Here is a 10,121-nt window from a genome sequence, read left to right as displayed (position 1 = left end):
GGGCTGTGGGTGTAACAATGGTATTGATGTCCTCATCAGGGATCTTCTCCATAGAGGCTGCGGTCTCTCTCATGGAGTAGATCCGATATGGATGAGCGTAGCTCTATCTCTCAAATGAGCTATCACAACGCTAACCCTAGAAAGGAGGTGGAGGAGGTCTATTTATAGTCTAGTGGGCGAAAGGGTAAGTGAGGGGGCGAAACAGGTACATGGGCCTTGGCCCGGAGGCATGCACGCAGGCAAGGCCGGATGATCTGGATGGGGGTCCGGATGATCCGGGCGTCGTCCGGATGATCCGGCTTCACCGAGTAGATTCTGCAAGGTTCAGCCATCGTGGTTTGTGGATTACCCGGATGATCCGGGGGTCGGCTCGGATGATCCGGCTGAGCCCGGATGATCCGGCTCGGCGTCCGGATGTCCGGCTCCAGCTCAGCAGCCACTCCGTCTTCTTGTCCTTTCTTCCGTCTTCTCTTCCATGCTTCCCTCGTGGATGGTGTAGACATACACTTGCGCTCACACTCCTCCTCGACATCCATGATGTTCCGACAATACCTATGTATGCACACGGAGGGAGTGTCAAGTAGTATACCATCCTCGAGAGGGTCAAGTGAGCACGTGTAAAGGAGATGCTTCACCTTTGTGTATGTGAAGTAGATGTCGCATGTGTCACTTGCCAAATGGTCTCTTGACATGGTGATGTCCGTAGGATGCTCCGCATCGGCCTTGTTCAAGTCTGTGTAGTCCACACACACATACGCCAAGTGTCGTTTTTCTTGAGAACCAACACCAGATTAGCCAACCACTCCGGGTGAAAGACCTCCACGATAAACCCTGTGGCCAACAACCGAGCTACCTCTTCACCAATAGCCTTGCGCCTTTCTTCGTTGAAGTGGCGGAGAAACTGTCTGACCGGTTTAAACTTAGGATCAATATTAACTGTGTGCTTAGCGAGTTCCCTCGGTACACCTGGCATGTCAGAAGGCTTCAATGCAAAGATGTCCCAGTTCTCACGGATGAACTCGATGAGCGCGCTTTCCTATTTGGGATCCAGGTTAGCGCTGATGCTAAACTGCTTGGATGAATCACCAGGAACAAAATCGACCATCTTAGTGTCTGCGGCCGATTTAAACTTCAAGCCGGATCGTGCTCCGTAGTTGGATTTTTCAAAGAAGTCGTGTTTGCCGGATCAACTTTGTCCTTATAAAACTTCAGCTCTTCCGTGGCACAAACCGACTCAGCATAAGCCGCATCGCCTTCCTCACATTCCAAAGCAATCTTCCTGCTCCCATGTACTGTGATGGTCCCCTTATGACCTGACATCTTAAGCTGCAGGTAAACATAACACAGCCGTGCCATGAACTTGGCATAAGTCGGTTGCCCAAACAGGGCGTGATACGGACTCTTGATTTTTACCACCTCAAAAGTCAATGTTTCTGACCTTGAATCATGATCATCTCCAAAGGCCACCTCTAGAGCTATCATGCCCACTGGATATGCAGACTTACTGGGCACCAGACCATGAAAAACGATGTTCGACGATTTAAGATTCTTATCTATCAACCCCATACGGCGGAAGGTATCATAGTAGAGAATATTGATACTGCTTCCCCCATCCATGAGCACCTTGGTGAACTTGTACCCCCCAACTTGAGGTGCCACCACTAAGGCCAGATGACCCGGATTGTCGACCCGGGGTGGGTGATCCTCTCTACTCCATAAAATGGGTTGCTCAGACCAGCGCAAATACTGAGGCACAGCCGGTTTAACAGAGTTCACTGCCCTCTTGTGAAGCTTCTGATCACGCTTGCACAAGCTAGTGGTGAAGACATGATACTGCCCACTATTTAACTGTTTCGGATTGCTCTGATAACCTGACTGCTGCTGCTGCTGATTCGCCTGATGGTTATAACCTCCCTGGTCGCCTTGGTTCCCTTGATTGCTATGTCCGGTTTGATTGCCCTGAAATCCTGAACCGGAGCTGCCGCCTCCATAACCCGGCCCATGAAAACTACCTCCTGAACCACCGGGCGGGCCATTGTCGTACTGAAACATATTGGAGTTCTTGAATTCTCGCATAATATAACAATCCTTCCAAAGATGTGACGCTGGCTTCTCCTTTGATCCATGCTTTGGACAAGGTTGATTTAACAGGCGCTCCAGATTGGGGCCTGAACCTCCGCCCCTCTGGGGCTGCTTGCCCTTATGACGCTGACCGTTATCCTGAGCATTGGTGTTAGCCAGAAAGTCCAAACTATTGTCGGCTTTGCGCTTACCATTATTCCCATGACCTGCCGGGTTATGCTGCTGCCCCTTGGTGTTGCCGTTTTTCTTCCCTTTCCCCGGTTTGTCCTCCTCTGAGTCAGGGTCTTTGGTATTATTTGAATCGGCATATTTAACCAAAGCGGTCATAAGCGTTGACATATCAATGCAGTGATGTTTGAGCCTTCCTAACTTCTGTTTGAGCGGCAGAAACCGGCAATTGCCCTCCAACGTTAACACTGCGGTATCTGCATTGATGCGATCCGACGAATGAAGAATACCTGAGACCCGCTTCACCCAATGGGTTGTAGACTCCCCATCCTCTTGAACACGAGCGGCCAGGTCCACAATTGACATAGGCTGCTTACAAGTATCCTTAAAATTCTGGATAAACCGGTGCTTTAATTCGGCCCATGATCCGACAGAGTTAGCTGGCAAGCTCTTTAACCAAGTACGAGCTGTCCCCTCCAACATCATGGTGAAGTATTTAGCACACAACGCTTCATCCACATCTAACATCTCCATTGCCATCTCGTAGCTTTCAACCCATGCCTCTGGATGCAAATCGGCGGTGTAATTGGGTACTTTACGTGGTCCCTTGAAATCCTTGGGCAGTCATACATTACGTAAAGCGAGGGTGAGGCACGACACCCCTAAGGAACTGAAGACCTCACCTGGCTCCACTAAAGCAGTAGGGTGAACCGGAGTAGGTTGGCGAACTCCATGTAGAGCTGCTAACTCGGCCTCTCGACGTGCACGACCATGATCCACCACATCCTGCACATTAGCACCTACACCTGCCGGGTTGTGCCCTCGCGGCGAGTTGCGGCGACATGCACTCCTTGACACAGCCGGTTCATCCTCAACGTGCCTACTGTAGCTCCAGCTCGGGTGGGGATGGAATGAATCCTCTTGCGACTATGCGCATAAGCCTGCTGCTGGTTTAAAGCTGTTTGAAGGAGCTCTCTGGCCCGTCGTGCCTCAATCGCAACTGGGGACTCGTCGTCGGTTGGGAGGGCTGCCAATCGTGAAGCGACGGCCACAATGTTGTCCAACGGGTTGGAGTAATGCCCTGGGGGCGTCGGAATATACTACGGCATAATGTTGCTTTCACGAGGCAGGTCCATCATTCGCGGCTGAACCGGCGCTCCTGTTCCCGGCGCCTCCGTCCGGTTTAACACTGGCTGGTTACTAGTTCCTGGTCCGGGTGTGTTGAAGAGATTCCTTGGCTCATAACTCGGCGGGAGATGCGACCGGTGTCTTCTTCTCATGACTTCCTCTGAAGCATTCTGATTCAGCCTAAGCCGGTAGGCCTGAGCTTCCAACTCGGCCCATTCTGTAGCCATCCTAGTGTTCTCTGCTGCTAGGTCTGCTTTAGCCTGAGTTATCTGATCTTTCACCTTTGCGAGATCCGCATTGTGCTGGTCCCGGGCTGCTAGGTCCACCTCCTTGGCCATCAATGTTGCCAAAGTTTCGAACAAATCAGACAGAACTTGAGCCGGAGGCGGCGCAGAGCCCCCTGCTCCCGCCGGCATTGCTGTTGCTGAACCAGAAAGTATTGCCGCGGCAGTTGATGAGTGGGGTGCTAATTGTGTACCGACCATGAAGATAGCGACTTGGTTTGGCAGATCGAGGGGGTCCGGAATACTGTTGCCATCGGAACCTCCGCTAATCTGGCCGTCCTGCAACTGATATAGCGATTCGGTTTCTCCAGTTGAAGACTCGTCGTCAGAGCAGACAACGGTTTCTCCATCAGATGCGGGTCCATCCTCATATTCCGCTCCATGGATGACACCCACAAAAATATGCCTTGCTGCGGGCTGAACCGGGGAAGGGCTTGCACGCTGAGCCGTCTCGATGATGTCGGTGCAGGTGTCCGGCTCAGGGCCGGGTTCGCCGATCTTGCCGATGAAGACGTGAATCCCACCAAAGGGGACCCGGTATCCGTATTCGATTGAACCGGCCTCGGGACACCATCCTGCGTCGTCGATGTAGAGCTTGCCGCGACGACTCTTCGTCATTCGGCCCACAGCGTATCCCTTGATGCCATCAAAGCTGCCCTTCAAGAACTCGAAACCATCGTGCGATAGCCCCACGGTGGGCGCCAACTGTCGTGGTTTGTCACGGCAGATGTCCTCATGAAAGGACTTAGTCGTGGAGCCATCGCAACGGGTTAGCTTAAAGGGGTTAAACCGGACAAGGGACACGAGGGATTTTATACTAGTTCGGCCCCTTCGATGAAGGTAAAAGCCTACGTCTAGTTGTGATTGGTATTGCTAGGGTTTCGATGACCAGGGAGCGAATCCGCTTTGCCTGGCTCTCGAGTTGTTGTCTGTTGTCCTCAAACCGCGGCCGGGTCGTCCCTTTATATTCATAGGTTGATGCCCGCCGGTTTACAGAGTCCCCGAGCCGGATCATAGATGTGTCCGGCTCAGTCTCTATTCCTCTAACTTACAATACAAGTTACATGACAAAGTCGGTTTACATCTACAGGCTTTAACCCGCCTTTGGGCCTTGGGCCTTCATAAAGCGCCACCATCTTCACGTCTTCATGGGCTTCTATCTTCATGGAGCTAACCCGGCCACTCCTAACCGGTTTACCTCCAGCAATCATATCCCCAACAGAACCCGTCGGCGATGTCTTCATCAATCACTCACAATTGTATACCAACAATCGTTTGCTCACAACATACACGGCTTGTTAGCAGTAATCATCTGTGTTGTTATCGATCTTCGCACACATTTCTGATTACAGACCTGTTTGCCTCGTATCACACACATATTGTTCATTTGAACCATTTCTGTTCTCATGTCTCAACGCAAACAGTTCATCCGAGTGAACCGCATGCCGTATATCACACACACCTTTGATCTAGCTGACCATTTCTTTTGTGTTTCCTAATCACAAACAGTTCGTCCGAGTGAACCGTATGATGTACATCGCACATGCCTTCATCTGGCTGCCCATTTCTTTTGTTCCTCCTCATCGCAAACAGTTAATTGAGCTAAACCGTATGCCCTACATCGCACACGCAACTAAAATCTGAACCATGTTTGATGCATCCTCCATCGCAAATGTTTTGCATCCTTTTTGACGGTTTTCTACACCACCGTTTGCGATTATGGCATCGCACATAGTTTCGTCGAAGTGTCTCTGGTCGTAGTGTCGCGTTAACAGCATCCTGTAGTGGTACTACACCATAAATGAGTACATACAGAGAAAAATGAGTGAAGTACACCGTAAATATTTAGGGACGGAGGGAGTAAATATTAAGTTCTCTTGTTTTTGTCTCTGCCTTGGTTGCTGTACACAATATTGAGTACTACTACTGACTAGTCTCCTTTTGACACGCATTTATGTTTATAAGGCTTGAATGCCAAGAAGGGAGAGGGTAGCCGTTCTCGAAACGTTGAACGGTCAATGATGCCTCCTCATTCAATTAGCATGCAGAGGGAAGTAATTGGAGAAGCAGAATGGAGCCAACATGATGTGAATGCAACGCAGTTTGGACTGTCATATAAAGGCACCAAACCACTCCAATCCATCTACTCCTACTCTCTGCGCAACACTACTCATTCCAATCCAAGATCAAGTGACCAGAAGCCACAAGCACCCATGGCGTTGATGGATGCGAGCGGCAGTCAGCTGTGCCAGATCATCCAAGACGCTGGCCTGCGGCCCCACACCGTGCAACATTTCCAGACGGTGCTGGCGACAGCCTCGTCATAGCCCTCGTCGATGCTGGCTTCGCCTCTCGTATGGGCGAGATGATGGTCCGCTCCATCCGCAAATTCACCACCATCAAAAAGTGCGTGGACGACCTTGTCGTACTCCTCCAGCCCACACACCCAGGCTCCTCGTTGCCTGATAACCTCATCGGCCTCCAAGGTGATGAACTCTTTGAAGCACTGGTGGCCCTGCAGCTGCCGGAAGTCGTGACGAAGAATGTGCACCCCGAGGCCGCGCTCGCCATGCAAGAAACCATCAACCTGCACATCCACGACCATGAGGAAATCGTCTACATAGGCTACTACAAGGCCAGCGAGGACAGAAAGACGTTGGCCTTCTTCCACCGGCTGCAATCTTTGGACGCCATTGTTCGGAAGCACGTTGACCTAGCCATGAAAGACGGTGCTACTTAGCCGCCGTTCGGTGGGCCGACGCCCTGAGTCGAGGAGGACGTCGTCGATGGATGCATCTTTCTTCTTGCCTCCTGTAACCAACACTGCATCGCCTCGTGGCCTTAATGTTTTATTAGTGTATGGCATTGTTATTCCAGTTGTAAATGACATCATTGTTTGACTTCATGATGAGGCGAAGAGCCAAGCGCAACCTGAACGTGGGAGTTACATACGCTCGCATGCCAGCCTTATGTGTAGGGGAGGGGCATGGTGTCGCAGTTTTGTGGCATTTCTTTTCTATTGATGTTTGCATCCAATAGTGCCACCGTCGGATGCAGATCTTACGGTTATTGTGTCGACCGCTTACGAAAACCTTATAATCCCAAAACACGTAGGCGCGGTGGATTAACTCAACCTTGGTTCTTGTTTCTTGACATTGATAAAGGAATCAACCAATAAGAGATGTGGGTCGTGTATGTTTTTAACGCCTTGAGACTACCTAGCATGGCATGTTGTGGACAGTTCATTGCATGCAATGGTAGTACTACAGCAAATACTAAGTTCTCTCATTTTCCCCTCCGCCTTAGTCGGAGTGCACAATGTAGTAATGACTAGTCTCTTCTTGAACCGCATTTACATTGATATGGCTTGAATGCCAAGGAGGGAGAGGGTAGCAGTTTCTAAAAATGTTGAACAGTCAATGATGCATCCTCAATTAGCATGCAGAGGGAATTAATTGGAGAAGCATAATGGAGCCAGCATAGTGTGAATGCAACACAATTTGCACTCTTCGAAGCCGCCCCGTTACTCCAATCCATCAACCAAATCGTGCGCACCACTGATCACTCCAATACAAGACCCAAGACCAAGTGACCAGAAGCCACAAGCACCTACAGAGGCGATGGACGTGAGCAGCAGTCGGTTGTGCCAGATCATCTAAGACACCGGCCCGTGGCCCCGCACCGCGTAGCGTTTCCAGACGGTGCTGGCGACTGCTGACGTCATAGTCCTAGCCGACGCCGGCTTCGCCTCTTGCATGGACGAGATGCTGGTATGCTCCATCTGCAAGTTCACCGCCGTCAAGAAGCACGCGAGCGACCTTGCCGTACTGCTCCAGCCCACACGCACAGGCTCCTCGTTGCCTGCCACCCTCATCAGCCTCCATGGTGACGAACGCAGGAGGTCGCGACGAAGAATGTGCACCTCGAGGCCGTGCTCGCCGTGCAGCGCCTCGCCATGCAAGAAACCGTCGACCTACACATCCACGTCTATTAGGAAATCGTCTAAATAGGCCACTACAAGGCCAGCGAGGACAGAAAAACGTTGGCCTTCTTACACTAGCTAGAATCTTTGAAAGCTATTGTTCGGAAGCACGTTAACCTGGCCACAAAAGCCGCTGCCACTTAGCAGCCCTTCGGTGGGCCGGTGCCCTGAGTCAAGGAGGAGGATGTCGTTGATGGATCCATCTTTCTTCTTGCCTCCTGTAACCAACACTACGTCGCCTTGTGGCCTAAATGTTTTATTAGTGTATGGCATTTTTATTCCAGTTGTAAATAACATCATTGTTCTACTTCTCGATGAGGCGAATTGCCAAGCGCAACCTGAGCATGGGAGTTGTGTATGCTCGCGTGCCTGTCTTATGTGTAGGGGAGGGGCATGGTGTTGCAATTTTGTGGCATTTCTTTTCTATTGATGTTTGCATCCAATAGGTGCCACTGTCGGATGCAGATCTTACGATTATTGTGTCGATCACTTACGAAAACCTTATAATCCCAAAACACTTAGGCACGGTGGATTAACTCAAGCTCATTTCTTGTTTCTTGACATATATAAAGGAATCAACCAATAAGAGAGGTGGGTCATGTATGTTTCTAATGCCCTGAGACTACCAAGCACGACATGCTGCTGCCAATTCATTACATGCAATGGTAGTACTATAGTAAATACTAAGTTCTCTCATTTTCCCCTCTGCCTTGTTCGCGGTGCACAATGTAGTAGTGACTAGTATCTTCTTGACCCACATTTACATTGATATGGCTTGCATGCCAAGCCGGGAGAGGGTAGCGGTTCCCGAGATGTTGAACGGTCAATGATGCATCCTCAATTAGCATGCAGAGGGAATTAATTGGAGAAGCGGAATGGAGCCAACACGGTGTGAATACAACGCAGTTGGCACTCTTTGAAGCCGCCCCACCACTCCAATCCATCTACCAAATCGTACGCACCACTGCTCACTCCAATCCAAGACCCATGACCAAGTGACCAGAAGCCACAAGCACCTATGGAGGCGATGGGCGTGAGCGGCAGTAGATTGTGCCAGATCATCCAAGATGCTTGCATGTGGCCCCGCACCATGTAGCATTTCCAGACGGTGCTAGCGACCACTGGCGTCGAAGCCCTCGCTGACGCTGGCTTCGCCTCTCGCATGGACGATATGATGGTCTTCTCCATCCGCAAGTTCACCGCCGTCAAGAAGAACACGAACGACCTAGCCGTACTGCTCCAGCCCGCGCGCACAGGCTCCTCATTGCCTGCCACCCTCATCGGCCTCATGGTGACGGACTCTTTGAAGCACTGGTGGCCCTGCATCTTCCGGATGTCGCGACGAAGAATGTGCACCTCGAGGTCGTGCTCACCATGCAGCGCCTCGCCATGCAAGAAACCGTCGACCTGCACATCCACGTCTATGAGGAAATCGTCTACATAGCGTACTACAAGGCTAGCGAGGACAGAAAGACGTTGGCCTTCTTCCACTGGCTGGAATCTTTGGACGCCATTTTTTGGAAGCACATTGACCTGGCCATGAAAGTCGCTGCTGCTTAGCCACCGTTCGGTTCGTAGGCGCCCAAAGTCGAAGAGGAGGACGGCGCCGCTGGATGCATCTTTCTTCTCACATCCTATGACCAGCACTACATTGCCTCGTGGCCTTAATGTTTTATTAGTGTATGGCATTTTTATTCCAGCTGTAAATAGTATCATTGTTCAACTTCTCGATGAGGCGAATTGCGAAGCTCAACCCGAACATGGGAGTGGCGTATGCTCGCATGCCAGTCTTATGTGTAGGGGAGGGGCGTGGTGTCGCAATTTTATGACATTTCTTTTCTATGCGGCAGTTGTGGAATCTTCCTTGTATGCGGCAGTTGTCCGAACGGGGGTCCTCGGCCCAATCTATCAGATCGGGAGATGACGTGTTGAGTACCCCCTAGTCCAGGACACCGTCAGTAGCCCCCTGGATCGGTCTTCAAGTTAGGGACGCTCCTCGATTCTTCCGAACTGTTCTTCATCTTCGGTCGTCGGTCTTGAAAACTGGTTCAACAAATCTTCTCATCTTCGATCTTGAGGATCGCCGAAATGAATTCGACAAGTTTATACATCGGGTATCCGAGGAGCCCCTTTAAGTTTCCGGCCTTTATTAATGCCTTGTTATTTTTATGCCACACCTCGGGTTTGAAATTGTTCCCGGGCGGCAGCATCCTCTTGCGTCCGAGCTCCAACGCCGGACTGCATTCAAGGTATCTTTTGCAGCCGAGCACCAACGCCGGATCGCTTCCCAGCTCTAACGCCGGAATGTATCCGAGCTCCAACGCCGGACTATGTATCCGAGCTCCAACGCCGAACTGTATCCAAGCTCCAACACCGGACTATGTATCCGAGCTCCAACGCCGGACTGTATCCGAGGTGTCGTAAATCACCTTGGTTCAAAGAAGTTTGAAGGATTTTAGCCGAGCTTAATACCGGAA

This window comes from Triticum urartu, chromosome 6 (assembly GCF_003073215.2).
Source record: "Triticum urartu cultivar G1812 chromosome 6, Tu2.1, whole genome shotgun sequence".
Classification (NCBI taxonomy): Eukaryota; Viridiplantae; Streptophyta; class Magnoliopsida; order Poales; family Poaceae; genus Triticum; species Triticum urartu.
Note: the sequence above shows the minus strand (reverse complement) of the source record.